This window comes from Poecilia formosa, unplaced genomic scaffold, assembly GCF_000485575.1.
Source record: "Poecilia formosa unplaced genomic scaffold, Poecilia_formosa-5.1.2 Scaffold40, whole genome shotgun sequence".
Classification (NCBI taxonomy): domain Eukaryota; kingdom Metazoa; phylum Chordata; class Actinopteri; order Cyprinodontiformes; family Poeciliidae; genus Poecilia; species Poecilia formosa.
In genome coordinates, this window is record NW_006799979.1 from 3,231,441 (window position 1) to 3,249,851 (window position 18,411).

An 18,411-nucleotide genomic window follows, 5' to 3' on the forward strand; every position below is an offset into this window, starting at 1 on the left:
TTTTTTTGCCGTGAATGTAGGTCATTAATTTGTTTCTGTCCTTTGTTTACTTAAGGAAGGGGGACAAAGGGGCAGCTGCAGAACCATTTGGCTGTGCCCAAGGCGGGCCAGCTCAACATGTTGGGAGGCTGAGACCAGCTTGGGCTCCTGTCTGGGGCCCGGGCCCCTGCACTCTGCTGCATCGCGTGAGGGGAGCCCGCTCTGCCAAGCTGCCACCGAGGGCTGCTGTACCACAGGGGGAGGAGGAGGGGATAAAGAGGAGAGTGTCATGTGGACATGTGGAGCCGTCCTGATGTTTGAATTTGTAAAACCAGTTTTTTCTCTCTCTCTCTCTCTCTCATCTTGTCTCTACAGCAACACTCAGGCCGGCCTGGTTAGGCTTCAACTGTTGAAAATGAGCTCAAAAACTGGTTATCTTTAAGGAACACCAAACTTTTCACTGTGTTTTGATTTCACAGCCAAGAAGCACTTAATATCTGTGATTTCAAAAAGGCAGCTGGTTAAATATACAGTAGGAACAATGGCACCATAACAAACAGGATTCCAGCTTTTTAGCCGAGCCACAAAGCGCTCGCTCAAAGCGTGTGCCTCCTGTACGCTTTTCATGTCTCAGACTTGTTGATTCTGCATGAAAAAGGAAACGTTCCCAGGCCAGGTCTAGCCATGGTGCAGAGAGAAGCAAATGTGTGTGTGCGTGCGTGCGTGCGTGTGTGTGTGTGTGCAAAGCGATCCTGGATTGTCTACATATTTAAAAGAGCTCCTTTGTGGAGCACTCAGCACAGCAGGACAGAAGGCGAGCAACAAGCAGCGCGCCTGCAAGCAGACAATACAGTGGTACTGCACTGGCTGAGGGGGGCAAAACAAGGGGAGGAGGGGGGGCAGGATGAGGCAGAGGGGATTTTTTTTTTTTTTTTTCATTTTGGGAAAATGAGGGGACAAAGTGTCCCATCCAGTCAACCACTCCAGTGTCTCCTCCCCCTTTTCCTAGGACACAAAAGGCAGCGTAACTCGAACTTGAATATCTGTGTGTCTCGGTAAGAGGGGAGGGGCCCAATTGGTACTTACACATGACCCCCCCGCCTCCCCTGCAGCCTACATACTCTTTACACATGCATACATTAACATAAACCCTTAAAATCCCCACAATAGTTATTGGGCTAATCTGACACTCCTCCACATATTTATTTATTTTTTCATGTTGCAACCAAAACTTTCTACATGTTTTATTAGGGTTTCACGTGAAGAGGAAGGATAAACTCGTAGTTTTCATTGTGTTTTCAATGAAAAATATCAAAATTGTAGAATGCATTTGTGTTCACCCCCCCGATTCACCACAGCATCACATTATGCTGCAGTTAAAGTCTTCAGGCTTCACCTCTTTTCACACATGGATACTGGAACTTGTGTTAATCCGTGAATCATATGCAGATTTCTAGGCATGGACTTTGACTGGGCCATCTGCTGCTTTGATGTCCGTTTAGCAGAAAGGTGAACCTTTGTCCCCGTCGTCCGTCTCAAGTCTTTCTCATCCCTGCATTTATCTCCATCTTCCTCCACTTTCACTTCTAATCAGCTTTGATGCTAAAGAAAAGCATCCACACAGCATTATACTGCCACTGCCATGTTTCACCATGGAAACCTATCTATTTATCTTCGAGCATCAATCAAGATGATGCATTCAAAGACCTTTGGTTTCACAGAAAAAGCAACAACTTGCACCCTCTCCCAGCTGCGGGTGCGTCTGCCAGATAAGGGGGCTGACGGGGTGTGTTCGGGGTGTTGTTAGAAACTGCTGGCACTGGGACACATGTGCACGACTCAGCATTTATCATCACCACGGTGACCTGACGGGACGCAGGCAGGGAGGGGGTCCTTTGGTGTCTCTAACTCAACCTGTCAGCCTGCTGCTGCTGCTAACACTGCTACGGCACACTGACTGCGTGCCGTAGTGTGTGTGTGTGTGTGTGTGTGTGTGTGTGTGTTTGTGTTTGTGTTTGTGTATGTGTATGCGTGTGCGTGTGTGGACATCTGGTGCACCTGCCTTCTGTGTTTTACACACGTATAGACATAAACACACACAAAGAGCAGCAGTCGTCCAGCTGTGGCGGCTCGTTCTCCCTGCTATTCAGACACAAGCTTATGATTATAGTTGGATTCTGCCCAATTTCACATTTAAAACTAAAAGAAAACCGGATGTGACGCATTTGATCTAGGAGTAACTTTCAATTTTAAAAATGTAAACAAAGAGTGAATGTTGCTCGTGTGACCCAAGGTGCCCTCTTCCCATCATGATGGGTGAACTGGTGATTTCAGTACGGATGAAGCAAGAAACAGTGGAAGAAGTATGCAGCAGTATGGAGGACAATCACATGGTAGGCACTCAGGAAGTAGGCCAACCCACAACAAAGAAAGAGCTAAAAGCCTATAAACATGCACTGTACACTGATTCAGTGATGATATGACAACACTGATGCATCACCGTGAATTACACAATGATGGAAAAGTTTCTTCTGACTTTACAGCTGAGGCAAGGTTTCTCACATGTCAACAATGGGTTTGTTCAATATAGTGAAAGCAGAACAGTTTTGGTTTTTGACCCTCTGGCGCTGAACCCTTTATTTTGTGCTCAACCTGTGATTTTTTTTTATTGATCACTATAGAAGCATTAGGCCAACATTAGACTCACCATGGATTTAAGATGCTCTAATGCCAGTTTTAGGCATAAAAAAATTAAACATAAAAATGTTTTTCCTACAAGATAAGTGCTTTATAGGTGCATGACAATGACCTTGTTTTTGTGGAAAGGTCTTTGGAAATTCATTGTTTCACCTGTTTCGCTTGGACCAAAACAATGTTCTATTTTTTTTTAGATTTCACTAAAAGCTTTAAGTGTATCAGCATTCTTTTTAATGAATGTCATTACTAACTTCAGTCCTCGCCTTACACAACAAACAACCTCTCCAATCTCAGATTAGCATTAGAACGTTCTCTGTCTTTAACAAGAAAATACAAGAAAATGTTTTTTTTTCTCCATTCTCCCATATGTGCAACTTTTATTTATTTATTTATTTTTTTTTTAGGTTTAGGCTCGGAGTGTCAAAAATGTGTTGAAACATTGATTCTGATCTCTTTTTTTGTGCAAAGTTATGTAAAAGTTAAAAAGGGAATCCCCCCCCACACACTTTCCAAGTGTGCTATTGTTTTAGATCTACAGTTTAAAACTTTTCACCTGGTGGAAAACAATTTAAAATGACGTTTGGAAGGATCTCAACACCAGAGAATAAAAAAACACAACACATTGTAATGACAGTGTGTTTTAAATGACAACAAAAATTGGCTGAAGAGACACAGATTGCCCTGTTGAGTTTGGAAGCCATATTAGAGAAACAACAAAGAAGAGTGACAATTCCCCCCAGAACAATCTACCTGGCCAAATTTTGTGCAATTTGCATAATCACAACCAAACCAGGGAAATATAAAATTCACCAAACGCAAATCCGAAAAAATAAGTCTACGGTCCTCGGAGGGTTTATTTAATTTGATTCAATTCTGTTAAGTTTTACAGCAGTGGTTCATGCTAAAGTACATGCAATCCAGGTCATTTCATTTCACCAAACTCGCTCTAGTGCAGTCTGACAAACCATACAGTACAAATCAATAAAACTATTATCCACTAAAGTGGGTGTCTGGTTACTGTGGGTGTGTGTGGGCTGTTTCTACCTCCTTCTTTGCAGGGTGTGACCGGCAGGTGTGTTCCCACAGCTGTAGCGCGTCAAGAGTTTATCAGGAGGAGCTTAAAAGGAGCGGATCTGCCGGCGGCAGATGCCAGGTAATCATTTCTCATTCGCCATGTGTATTTTTTGAGCAAATATTTTAAAACGTTGTAAAAAAGAAAAAAAAAAGAAATCGTGTTTCTATCTACAGGTTTGGTAATTTTGCCAGATGTCGATGCTGGAATCCATGGCTGGAAAAGTAAAACGGTGGATGAGAGCGTCCCGCCTGAAGGTCGGGCAAGACTCTGTCATTGTCGGCTGTTTTGAGAGAGATGATCAAAAAGGAGAAAAAAAAAAATCTGTCATATTTAATTTTTACTCATTTTTTTATTTGATGAGTAAATGATGAGTGTGTTTCGTTTTCATTCACTTAACTATTCAACAAGAACTCACATTGAGCAATCAAACATCAACCAGATGTAACTCACATAAATGATTAACCTCTCCCAGTCCCGTCGCTCCTCCTTCAGCTCCCCTCATTCATGCTGTGCTGATTTCTCACCTGCAGACCACCGTCCTCACCTGCCTGTCCTGCCTCCAACAATCCACCGTCAGCTCCGCCTGAAGGAGAAGACAAAGGAGCAACATTAGCAGCAACAAGCAGCACTTTGTCAATCTCAGCTTCAGTGGTTAAGACTCTCAGGAAACTCCACAAACCCGTCTGTCTTCACCCTCCACCTACCGTCTTTCATAGTCCTTTCATAGTCGGTGCGAACCCCAAAACCTCCGTCAGAATCCCGACGAATCTTCAATCTCGTATGATGATGAACTGTTTAACACATCTGCAGTGTCCTATATTGGGTCATTTTTCAACGTCGACATGACACAGTCAGAGTAATCTGACCCGTGTAAGGTTCTGACATCAGCTTCTCTGTCAGAATTTGGCCGATATATATCATTGTTAATCTTATTTCTTTTTGTTTTAAACATCTGTTGCTTGCTGTTGCACCTGAATTTCTCCTTGGCGGGACAAAAACGTCTGTTTCTGATTCCACTTCTACAGATTTTCAGGAGAGTAAAACCTAACCTCTGTAACAGCGGTGGGAGTAAAAGTAACGCCCACCTCTGTGGGGTTCAACAGCTTCACTCCGGTTCGTCGTCATCATGAAGAACTTTGAGGGATCCGGATTGTTCCGGTGGGACCCAATCTCAGCCTGTCGACGAGGGGAGACTGATCGCAAGAGCGGAAAACAAATGTATGCAAACAATATGTCGGGACGCGTCCGCAGCACCATTTATTTGTCTATTTATCGAAAAGCTGACGTTTTCTTGACACAAGAAAAAGACACCAAAAACACTCCTGACAGCAGAAAACGTGCATGAGAGGAGTTAAGTGGCGCACATGCATGTGTGTGTGTGTGTGTGTGTGTGCGTGTGTGTGTGTGTGTGTGGCATTGCTGTGTGTATTGTGTGTGATCTTGTGTGTTCTCTCACCCTATGATGCCAACCTCTCCGCTCCCTCCCAGCTCTGGCCAGGCACGACCCATCTGTCGCATTCCTCCTTCCATCCTTCCATCCATCCATCCCTCCCCCATCCGCCACACTCTGTCCATCCCTCCCTCTGTGTATTCTTCCTCCTTTTCCATCCCTCCTGTTTCTTTATTTACTCCCATCCACCCATCCTGTCATCTCTATCCTTCCTGCAACCCTAAATCCTGTTCTCCATCTTTCTTTTTTTTTTCCCCTTCCTCTATCAGGAAGTTCCTATTTTGCTCCGTCTCTCCATCGCCGCTGTTGTTCCTTTGCTCCCTTGTCCTTATTGTCTGTGTCAGCTCTTCGGTGTCTCGGCTTAAACTAATAACAACATGTGGCCGCTCCAGCTTGTGCAATAATAATAATAACAGTCATCATCAAAAAGATAACATGAGTGCGCCTCGGAGCTTTTTTCCATTGTAGCCCCGGCTACTTGAGGCCAGCGTGGGACCCTGCAGGCTCGTGTAGAGCCCCGAGGCCCAGTGTTACTGCTCCACACTGAACCACACTGATCCAATCTGGGCCAGAAAGACAGGGGTCCTGCCTAGGGAACTGGCACTGTCTCCGTGTGTGTGTGAGTGGTGTAGCATCAGGGGTGTAGCCCGGGGTGTACTGGCATGGCTGTGCGTTGGATTATTGAAGGCAGCTTGGGACCATCTGTATGGTGGTAGGGAAGAAGTAGAGAAGAGGAAGAGGGGAGGAGGAAGAAGAAGAAGGGACAGATTCGAAGCAGAGACAAGATGTTTTTCCTTTCTCTTTGGCGTGCAACGCCTCGGCGCAAATCTTCAGTTCGTTCTGGGGAGAGTTGTTTCATTTCAGAAATTAGGAGGAACAGAAATGTATACAGCGGAACGGTGTGTGGTTTATTTAGGCTATTGGTCCTTGATGTGAGGGTCTGATTCCCTCACATCAAGGGAATCAGATCAAGGGAATCAGACCCTTGATGTGTAACCCTAACCCTAACCCTACCCTAACCCTAACCCTAACCCTAACCCCCTAACCCAAACCATACTGCATGTCTTCCTCTCTTCTCTTTCTGCCAGTTTCCTGTCGATTACTGCGAATAAAGATCATAGCACCTCAGAATCTTAACTTAAAAACACATTACATTGGCTAAAGTCTTAACTTGTCTCTCTTCACACACACATATGAACCTGACATCCCAGTCCTAATCCATAGAGTTTAATATAATGCTGAAAAGCTTGCTTTCCACAAGGCATGGGAGTGTGTTTAGTGGAGAAAAAAAAAGGAAATGGACTTACTCGAAAAGGGCATTCATGAGGTCAGATATGGATGCTGGACAAGCAGTCCAGTCATATTCCTCCACACTAAATTTATCCCACCATGTCCTTGTTCACCGCAGACATGTTTGGCCAGGAAGGGGTCACCCCAAAAATGCTCCTAAGTTAGGAGCAAGAATTTATCCAAAATATCTCCGTTTGCTGAAATATGGGGCTGAGCCAAACTCCTGAGCAGCCCTACACCATAGTCCCACTCTGCTCCAAACTTTATACATGCCACTCTACATGTCCTTCCACCGTATAGTGGCGTTCCCATCCGCTTCCACTTTGTTATAAATTTCATGACTGGACTCAGTGCACACATGGCTTCCCGTCATTGAAACGCTCTGTAATTCACTGTGCTTAGAGGAGTGACACATCCCTATATAGTAATCTGTATGTGTGGATGCTGGGTTATAACATCTGTTACTATGGAGGTAGCTGGAACATCTCATTTTAATATGTTGGAAAGGTAAATTTCTCTTTTCAAGAGGATATATATTTATATTTGAGATAAAAATATTAAACTGCACTTGAGAGGTGAGCATCACTTGTCACATTTCTTGACATCCAAACATCAAGAAGAGAATGAGTCTATGTGACTCCTTGGTTAGTAATAATGTCCATATGTATATTCAGTCTCCATGGTAGCCAACTCTTATGCTGTCCCATGGCTGGTGAACCCATTGCTTTCTCCTCTTTATGGCTAGGCTGCTACAGCATCCAGTTGGGATTAGATTCGCAACCATAAGAAAGTCGAAAACAAAAATACAGCAGTGTCTTACTTTGTGATGTACATTCTATATATATCATCCTGTCATCGGTGGAAGGTTTTCCATTCTATAACATCGTCCACGTATCTCCACTCAATCGATTCAACCAGCCAGAGTTGGCCATAAATCCCTCTGCTCCACAATAAGTTGTCCATCGTTCTCTAGACATGCTAGAAGGGTCATCTACATCGGATACTATAACTCCTTGAAATCAAACTGGTTGCGCTACAAAAAATGTAGAAAAATAATCTACTGCCTCGTCCCCACAATAAAATGTTGCCCCATAAAAACCTCAAGAGAGATTATGCTAGTGCTGTTTTCAATTTGTTCTCTGTCAATTTTCTGAGCTCCAAGATGGCAGACGGACTCCATGCTGAAGTTAGGATAGAGATTTGGAAAAGTCGCTGAGTTCAATACCCAATATGGCTGCCAGATGTATTAAACGTCGTCACAGCTGCAAGAAAAAAAAAGATCACCCTTCTAAGAGCTTGATCACATTAAACTTCATAGTACTGAACAGTCTCTGAGCACACACTCTTTTAGTATTTCAGTCCATTGAATGGAGAGAAATATGGTTTTATTTGTGTTGCTAGCAGTGGTTAGTATCACAACAGTCGATCCAAGTTTCCACTTCTGACCCAAATCTCTCACTCGCTGTTTTTGAAAACAACTACGATTTGTAATTAGGTTAAACGAAAACGCGGCCTCTAGTGGATCTGCAAGGAACAGCAAGTGATGATTTAGTGGACCCCCACCTATTCACGGTTCAGAATTTACTCACTTTGTTGCATTTGTGAGAACAGAACTAAAATTTTCAAAACTAAGAGTTCAATCTTCATATAATTGTGCACATCAAAAAACCAGTTCATCATTCCTTTGATCAAGTTGCCAATGCTTTTGTACTTCCAAACAAGTGATTATGTACAATTCTCTGCTTTATCCCACATTTTCAATTGCTTATGTCACGTTGATCAAAATGTATTACAACTAGCAACACTTCATCAAAACTTCAGCCATAGTTTACATCAAACCATCTCTCTGGAGTCACTGTTGACAACATGACAAAGCAATCGAAACGCGAACTTGTCATTCTGAGCCTGACATGTTCATCGACACAGATATACACTTTCGATTGGTGAGCTAAGGATTTTGAGAGAGAAATTGGCTTTTGCAGCTGATCCATGGTGTTTTGCAAATGTCGAGAAAGATTCGAGAAATCCACCGAAGCAAGTGAGAACAACTAAATAGAAAGATTTTCAAGTAAAAATCTGGTTTCATAATCAACTTTCAGAGTTCTTCCATTACATACATTTATTTTGACTTTGATTTTAATCAGTCCTTTTTTCCAAATACTGATCTGAGGAGATCAGAAAGTCGAATCCTTCCAGATCAGCTAAGCCCATACAGATTCAGCTGAGCCATCACGTAAAGCCTGCTAGAGGCCAGGTGATTATGTTACTTCAGTTTTCCAGGGTTACCTGCAGCTTGAGCTTTTCCAGGTCTCACAGGTGAAGTTAAACCTGAACAGGTCATCAACGTATCACAGAGATGACACACATAGACAAACAAGCAACTGACACCGCAGGTCTCCAGTTCACCCAGACCGCAGAAACTGGCTCATCTAAAGGAGAGGCGGCGGCAGCAGACCGACTCTAAAACATCCCGGCAGCAAAGAAGTTTTATTTTAAACGATCCATCTTTAAAAGTCATTCTGAGATATTTTATGTTGACTAATATGAGATTAAATTTGCCCCCCAAAAATTGGATGACATAACAGTTAACATGTCTATGTGCATGGAATACAAACACATGATTTTTATATGTCCAAACTTATTCACAAACTATAATCATTACATGAAAAAAAAAAGATACTGAAGAAAACAGACAATCTGATCTTGGACAAACCAAGAGACATATGGTGAGAGAGGTAGTCACTAAATAAAGGACAGCTGTGCCGATTAGTCATCATAAGCAGGTGAGTCAGGGAAGCAGAGCAAAGAGGAAACTCTTCAAACATTAGCAGGAAATCAGGTTTGGCTAATAAAACAAAAAAACATAGAAATCTAAAACCGTAAACGTAAAAAACTAAAAGCATAGTTTTAGTTGTTGACTAAAACAGACTAACAACAGTCAACTAAGTTGTTTTTAAGACCCTTCTTAAGACCCATCTTCTTCTTTGGTTTTTGGCACAATCTGAGATGTTTCACTTTGTTTTATTGTGTCTATGTAGTAATATGTATTTTATATTAGATTTTTTTCTATTTTATAATTGGATTGAATTTTATGATTGTGTACAGCACTTTGGTCCTGTTGGTGTATAAAGTGCTTTATAAATAAAGTTGGTATGGTAACTAACTATCAATAAAGGCCACTAGAACCAAACATTTTTTAGAAAGTTTCAATTGATGTCATTTAAAGGGATGAGTTTATTTATTTATGTTACCTTGAAAATAAAATTCTTAATTTGTTATAAAACCTGACCAGTTAATACTAGAAGCTAATGGGAAGGATCATGAAATCAGACTTCTGACATTATAAAATGAACTCCATTCAATAAAATGTGTGGTTTATGTGACTGCTTTTTTTGTTACCTTCACAGCATTATAACGTTTGCGTTGAGCAGTTATTTAAACTTGGGTTGAAAATCATTTCTAGAGAAAATGGCGGTAGGAAGCGGTGCACCACCAAAGAGCCTCCTGTGTGAAACACAAACACAGAACGGAACATGTGAAGCAATGTTCTGCCTCACAAAGTTTCCCAAATAACTAAAAATGTCCAGTTTTCCTTTATCTGCTAGAGATTTCTGAATTTAATTTAAAATCTCTTGGTATTTCAAAGAGTCCGCACTGCTCTTTGGAAGAGAAACACCCCGACATCATCTTAGATTATCAGCAGTACTTGACAATGGACACCTTCTCTTACCAATGACTGTTCCTGTTAGCAAAACAAATTTGGGTCCTAATTCAGCGTCGGAGGGGTGAACAGGAATTAAATTTTAAATGTTAAACATTTTAATTCCCGTTCTGACTGAAGATATTGCCATGTTTCAGGAGATCACAAAAAGATAAGCAGCTGAGTTTTCTCCCTCCATGAGCCAACTCTTGATTATGTTGTTCTGTCACTAGTGGTGTGTTTACCTCCAAATCCTCAGAGAGTAAAGAGGTTTCAGCTTCTCTACTGTTCAAAATGAATCGGCAGAGTCAAACCATAACCACCAGACCCCCATCCACCAGGGTTCTTGACTTGAACATCAAAATCATCTATCTGGCTCTAAGAAACCCAAAAATATCAGTTCCTGTTTCTTTTTACGACAGCATCTTCCAGAAATGTAACGATGTTGAGTTTAAAACAGGCAAGAGGTTAATCAAAGTAAATGAGATGTTTTTGTGCTAGTTTCTGATTCAGCAGGGGTCACAACAAGCATCTTCTTCTGGAAGTATAAAGAGTGTTTATTGAGGTTACCACAGAGAAAGTTCTGGCAGTCCCATCTAAGGCACCTTGTGAAGACAGAGGAAATGGGGCAGGATCCTCCGGAGGGCTGAAGCTGGTTGTAGAAGAGTGGAGCCAGCAGTTGTCTGATAGAAATCTTTAGTTCAGGACATCTGGAGGAGGAACAGACCGACAGGACGGCAACGTCTTACAAAGGACAGCGTGGCCTCTCCAGTACACTGGTGCAGAGATTCATCTTAGCTTGAACAAACAGTGATGCTGTGACAAACTTATTAATCTCTTAGCCACAGTCTCACTTTTGATTGAGGCCGTCTCCTATAAAACACAAGCTACTGTCAGAGTTTTTAATTTGCCATTTCTTACATAACAGTTGAATAGAAATTGAGTCATGTTTTAATGTCCACAAGGAAATAAGAACAATCTCGACATTTTTTTACCAAAACCTTTAACCTCATTACGAGAAGATGGCGACCAACTGCGTCTCTGAAGCTGACGGCCCAGAATCTGGATTATTTTACCCCCATTAAACTGAAAATCACCTCAGAGACCGACATCTCCTCTTCAAGCGCAGAGCTGCTTTGAATAGAAAACATCAGCAGACCAACATTAAAGACCCAAACAGCTGTGCGAGCGCGTTCCTGTATGGTGCGCTTGTGGCTATACAGTTGTAGTGGGTCTTTCAGAAGGTTTTCCAACAAGAAGGCAAACAAGCTGGCAAGCAGCTGTGGCTATAACTCTCTCTCTCTCACACACACACACACACACACACACACACTCAAGCTGTTGTTGCTTAACGACTGGGCTGCTCCAGAGCACATCTGCACTCTGCATTATCATTAGCTCTTTCCCGCATCCCCACGATCGCTGACAAAGTGAACAATACCGACAATCACCCCCATCAGCTGCGGCCATATGGGCGCCATCCATAGCTGCCGCTGCCCCCACATTGCACCCCCCCCACCCCCTCCCTCCGCCCCCTCTCCCTCCACCTTGGCTGGCTGGGTGAGTGAGGGGGTGGAGGGGGTAAATGAGTTGCAGGGAGTGGGTAGACACTGACTGTACCAGCATCATCATGTCGGTCACTTCTTAAAATAAATCAGGTGGGAAGACGTTGAGGAAAGTTAGATTTTTCTTCCTTCGTCAGAAAACCCCTTTGGTCTAATTAGCTCATCAGTTGCTCCTTCTTCCCCGACCTGCCTCTTTAGCTCCCTGTCTCTATCCCCCCCCACCCCACTCCTGCGTCCCTCCCCTGGACGGTTAAATCCATCGCTGGGTGCGCTCCTGTCAGCTGCAACTTGTAATTTCCACCACCTTAATCCTCCTTCCTAATGGGCTGAGAAGGAGGGAGAGGGGGAGGAGGAGAGAAAAGTCAGCCCAGATGGCACAACAAGGTGCGCTCCACCACTCTTCTCCTGTCTTCCCTCTTCATCTTTCTTCTCTCAGCTGGCAGAGGTGTGTTTTTTGGGGGGGGAGCTTCTCTGGGATCAGCAGCAGAATCAGAATCCTCACCTCACTTGTCATTCTTTCAGACTCCTAAACTCATAAAATGTTACGTTTAACTTCAAGGAGACGGACCAAGGAAAATGTTGGGAATGAAAGGTTTTAAAGATCGACTGAAAACTGTCAATAGTGTGCCAGCATGATGTCCTGCTCCAAGGTGCATGATTGTATCAGCTTTCTAGAGTTTGAGAACATACATTTCAAGTTTTGCCAAAGATTTTCAATTCCTTATCGGACTGGGCTTTGACTGGGCCACTCTAACATATGGCTGCAATTTGATCTGACCCTTTCCAGTCTAGTCAAATCTTTTGTGGACTTTGACGTTTTATTCTCCCAAGACTCTGCATGACTCGTGGCAAACTGAAAACGGGACTTTCTGAACACACAATGCTCCTCTGTTTACTAAATATTCCATCAACTAGAATCCCAAACAAACGCTTTCCAGCTTGTGTTTGTGACACATCACAACACGATCGAATACGCCTCGAGACGGATCCCGGATCACATTTCCTTCTCTGTGGAATCGTTTATGAACATGGTGATAAAACCTCCTATCGAGGAATTATTTGGAATGTTTTTCGGCGCGCTTCTCTGCAGGATTAAAGTAAATCATAGTAAATCCACTTTGGATGCAGCTATGCTTAACATGTGCACGCGGGCACACACACACAATCCAGAAGGCTAAACCTGCCTTTAAGAGTATATCACAAATGTTGACACTTCCACCAGAGAAAGGGGCCAGATCTTACAGTTCAGTGATGGTAACCTCTTGTTTATAGATTATTGAAATGAAGAGGCTTTAAGACACACTAGTGGATGTGGCAGGAAAGCTGGCCAATGTGCTTTTGTTTCAACGACTAGACAGAAACCACGATGAGTCAGTTCTATATGAAAACAACAAAAAGAAAAAGGTCAAAAGAAAATATTTGAAAGACCAGATCAATTAAAAGACCAGAGCTGTACTCTTTGACCTACGTCTAAAGTGCTAACGGCGCACATTAACCTGAACAGACCCTGAGAGGAAACCTGCTTTAGCCAGTAGAAAAATGAACGAGCTAAAACCGGAGGAACCAGATTAAAGCACGTCCAGGTTTTTGAGAGGCCCAGGTTTAAATCAAACTAATAATCTACGGTAAACCTTAAACATCAACGTTGACAGACACTTTCCTGTCAGTCTGACTGAGCTTGAGCTGTTCTCAACTGAGCTTGAGCTGTTCAATTCAGTATCTAATTCTGGTGTTTTTCCAGCTGATCTTCACCATCAGGTCCAAAGATCGGCCATATGAGTCCTTTTAAATCTCGACAACCTCTCATGCAGGTTTGCATATTCATAGGGGGAAGACACTCTGGTGTCCAGTATTAATACACACAGAATGCGTCACGACGGGATCACCTCTCTCTCTCTCTCTCTCTCTCTCTTTCCTTTGACCCCCCCGTCTGACCAAGAAGGCCGAGCGCCTCCTGGACAAATATTTAAAGTCAAAACTCTCTCTCTCTCTCTCTCTTTCCTTTGACCCCCCCGTCTGACCAAGAAGGCCGAGCGCCTCCTGGACAAATATTTAAAGTCAAAACAGGCCGGGCCCATAAAAAGCCGAGAGGTGGTGGCGTGGCTACATCTGTCAGGGGGGCGGAGGAGGGGGAGTGGGGCTTTGAGATGAGCTGAGAGGACTGAGAGGGGGAGAGAGCAGCTGCTGAAACGATTCTGGACACCGCTGACGCCAACACCTGTCCACAATGGAGACACACGGCGAGCAAATGTCCAGCAGCAGAGCCTTAAAAAAAACACACACACACACAAAAAAAAAAAACAAATGCACGCTCACGGATTCGAAATGCTCAAGTATCCACCCCTGATTGGTCGGAAAGCTGCTTGACAAACAAACGCAGAAACAGCACACACCTAACTCCGCCCTTTCCGCCCCACCACACCCCTTTTCCTCTGGCTGACCCCCATCTGTTGCCTCCCTGGGGAGTGTGTGTGTGCATCTGTGTGACTGTGTGTGAGGGTGAGGGTAGGGGGTCAGGGGAGGGGACAGGCAGGCGTTGGCCCCGGCTGCCCATTGATCAACAGCTGCTGGGCTTCTCATGCTGGGCTGGATGGCTGGGAAGGCGACAGCAGCTGGCTGGGAGCGAAGGTAATATCTGGGACCCCGAGCCTACAGGCTGGGACCTGGAGGAAAGTCGAAGCTTCTGGGGGAGTTGGAGGGGGTCTGGGGTCACACGAAAAGGCCAGAGAGGAGCAAGTTTTGTGTGAGCAGAGAGGGGAGAAATGGGGGCAACAGGCGAGGGACAGCGCTGCCAGGGAAGAGCAGCGAGGTTCTGGACGGGAGCCAGGTGCCGAGAGGGGGAAAAGATGCCAGAAGGAAACAAAGAGGTTAGATCGAGTTAACGCCAAAACGAGCTTCAAACAGAGCAGCTCGCATACCCGCTTGAACCTTTCGCATTTTCTCACGTTACAACCACACACAGGGCCGGATCTACAGGGAATGAGGGCCTCTGGGATGGAAACCGGTTTGGTGCCCTTTCCACTGACGAGAAGTGACTTTGCTAATGCACATTACTGTACATTAATAGGTAAATGCATGCATGAAACATGGTAGATTTAATACATCTCTTGGCCTGTAACTGCATGTTGTTCCCACCCTCCCTCCTGTAACTTTACAACTTTCAAATATTATTTATATTCTTAAAAATCCCAAAATTTTATTACAACTCTCCTGATATGGGCTTATGATGCTCATACAAAGCACAGTGTTTGCAAAAAATGAATTCATTAAAATGAATAAATAAATAAAAATATGTGGGGCCGCCCCAAAATTAGGGACCCTGAGCTACTGCCCCTGTAAGCCCTCACCAAAGTAGAACATTAAAACATTAAAAAAACAAGCAGCATAAAGAACAAGGAACAACGCAGAAAGGGCAGCAAGAAAGCCGAGGACAAGTTTAAAGCAAAACTAGCTTATAAAACAATACCCCGCGCTTCAAGCGTCTCACGGCTCCGTTCAACTCGTCACCAGGATGTGAAAGAGACGGGAACAAATCCAGACCTACTAAGACATCAACCTCAGCTGACAGAAAAGCTGAGCGTTCCTCAGAACCGCAAGAAGCTGCCAAGTTGCAGTATGTCACGAGTCATCCAGGGGACACGGCAGATATGTGGAAGGTGCCCTTTATTTCAGGCAAGAAAAAATATAAATAACTTTTTAGCAAACTGCTGATGCAGAAACGAATACTGCACATCATCCCTAATAAACATGGGATCAAAACGAAACCCAGAGGACAGCTAACACCTGAACACAGTAGAATGTAGTGGTGGCAGTATCGTCGTAGTCGACGGGGATTATGCATTTCCTAGACACGTTTCATAAGTTTATAGTACAATCAAGTTGTTGTAAAAATGCTCTATATATCAAATATGACTTAAACGAAATTTGACTTTGTAATTTAATGGCTTGAAATTGGGCCTCTGTCTCTTTTAAAGCTCCTGCTCTTTCTGAAACTCCGCCTTCAGGAGGTCATCTCAACATCATCGGTCCTCTTTTAACCCTTTAGCAGAGGTTTTACCAGTGTTTTACTGAGAAATAGTTCACATCATGAGGTCCAGGTGTTTGCTAATTGCTGCTGGCTAGTCTGAAGGAGCTGCGCCTTGAATGCAGCGCTAGGTCCACCCAGGTGTTTTCACGGCTGAATGGTTGCCATGGGAGACTAAATGATTTCTAAAACGTACATGAACGAATCAAGGCAACACTCCAGGTATGTTTCTGAAGAGGGAATAGCATTACAAGATGATGTAAAATTAAAAAAAAGTTGATTTAACATAATACTGCCCCTTTAAAATCATTTGCAAATTAAGATTCATGTAACTCTTTGAATGCAAAACGTAGGTCAGATTTTTTTCCTGACGTCGTTCCTACGACCGCCGCTGGTCGTTGTTAGCGATAGCGAGCTCTGTGTGCGAGGTTAAGCGCCAAACAGAAGCTGATATGGGAGCTGACAGCTGTGAATGTCGTCGGCCGTCACACATCTGCTGCGTTTGGACTGGTTTACAGAGAGGCCACAGTACGCAGCGGCAGGAGGAGGAGGAGTAGGAGGAAGATGAGGAGGAGGGAGGGGCTGGAAAAACACGGAGAGAGGAACTGAAGCAGGTGAAGGAGGGTCGAGGGAGATGGACAGTAAACAAGAAACTTTACAAGCTTTTACTGCCGCGCATTCCTCAGAGAGGTCGCGCTCACACAGAAATGACCAAACAGATCAGAGAGGGGTAGCCGACTGTGAAGCGCCTTACCTGCACCTAGTAACACATCCAGACACACTGACGCATCGTTTTTCCTAAAGTCGGCTAGTTATTGAGCTAAAAAGTGAAAAAAAATAAAAAATAGAAGAAAATAAGATAGTTGGAAAGTTCAGGCTCTAAGCCTTTGAGGAAGATCACTGCAGACTGCCTGAACAAAAACCCACATGTGACCTAAATACAGCTGACCTCTGAGGAGGGGTCAGACCACCTTAAGAGAGAGGTGGTGGGGCTGAATGAAGCCCACCTGCTGGGAAACATTTCCACCTCCAGAAACAGAAACAGACACTTGGAGGAATAGTTGAGAAGGTATAATTCATTCAGATGAAGAGCTCCACATAGCAACAGATTCTGTGAGGTGAACACCAACATTCACACCACATCTCTGGACTTTTCACCCTAAAGCGAATTAGTTTAATTATTTATCTTTACAACTTGCAAGTGCACAGTGCGGTCTCTCTGATCTACCCACAGGGATGATGTTTTTTTTTTTTTTTTTCACACATTGGAGGGAAGTTACAGGCCAGAAAAGATGAAGCTTTGAACTCTTAATAGATGCTGAAAACAGCCAGTAGTATGAAGACGGTCCGGGTTGACTCAGATTTGTGAAAAGTCTGTCATAATAAATCAAATAAATCATGAGCGCAGCAGAAAAGACAGAACATGAAGAGGAAGTTTTGTTATTCTATTTGAACAAAAATAGAACAAAGAAAGACCAAGATAAAGTGAAAAGAACAATGAAAACATGCACTTCCATCTAAACAAGTTCTTAAAGTTTAGCACACGGACTGGCCAAGCATGATTGTTTTAGCTGAAATTTGAACCAGACAATAAAAATATATATTTATTTAAAGATGTCCACCAAAGTTCAATGTTTGTATGACTGCTTCTGGGTATGTACTTATCTTTACAGTGACAGGATAAATACTTTGCAGACTTTTACATAATCTTATTAGGTTGCTTAAACCAATAGCGCTCCATGTTTTCTGAAGGTTATTTTTTGTTTTCTTTAGTAATTTTCAGTCCAGTTCTTGTGTCTACAGGGAAAGCATCCTGTGGCGTTTGCTTAAAAGTCTATATAGAGTCACATCAGCACCTCTTAGGTGCTTCATCCATCTGTTAATCATCTACAGTAGAGATTCCACAACTTTTCTCCTTATGACATGCAAAATAACAATGAAATTTGTGGTAAAGCATCAATCAATTTCTCAGGTATAAAATACTGATTTTTTATTATTATTATGATTTGCTAAGTTAAGTTTCAAAGAGTTCTGAAGCCTTTTTATGGCTATATAAATGGTTTATAAATGGATTTAAAATTAAGCTTTCAAAACAAGTCAAATTTAAGACTTTTAAAGACCTTTTTTATTGCCACCTTGAGCAAAATTTAAGACAGAAAAAATATAAAAAACGGGATGATTGGGGGAACTTGCTGCATTACAATCAAGGATAGCTAAAACTGTGCCCATCATACAGGCAAACAAAGGTAGCTAGCTAGCTACAGTTTATTAGCAGCTAGTTAGCAGTTAGCCTCAACTGCCTTGAGTCGCAGAATGCAATAGAAATAATTGTGTCAACTTTTCGTTGACAGAAAAGTTCTGCAAGAAAAAAAAATAGTTCTGGCACGCAAAATTTAAGACCTGTGATTAGAGTATTTAAGGCAAACTAATAAAAAAACGAATTTAAGACATTTTAAGGATGCGTGGACACCTTGTGTACTGCAAGATTGAAAATCAGCAAAAGTTCAAAGAAAAACCAAGTAAGACCATCAGAAAGCCAGAAAAAATACAAATCAAGACCAGTTAAAAACATTGCAGGAAACTTAGCTGCTCTAACCGGAACCGAGACGAGGGGCGACTCGGTACTGTATG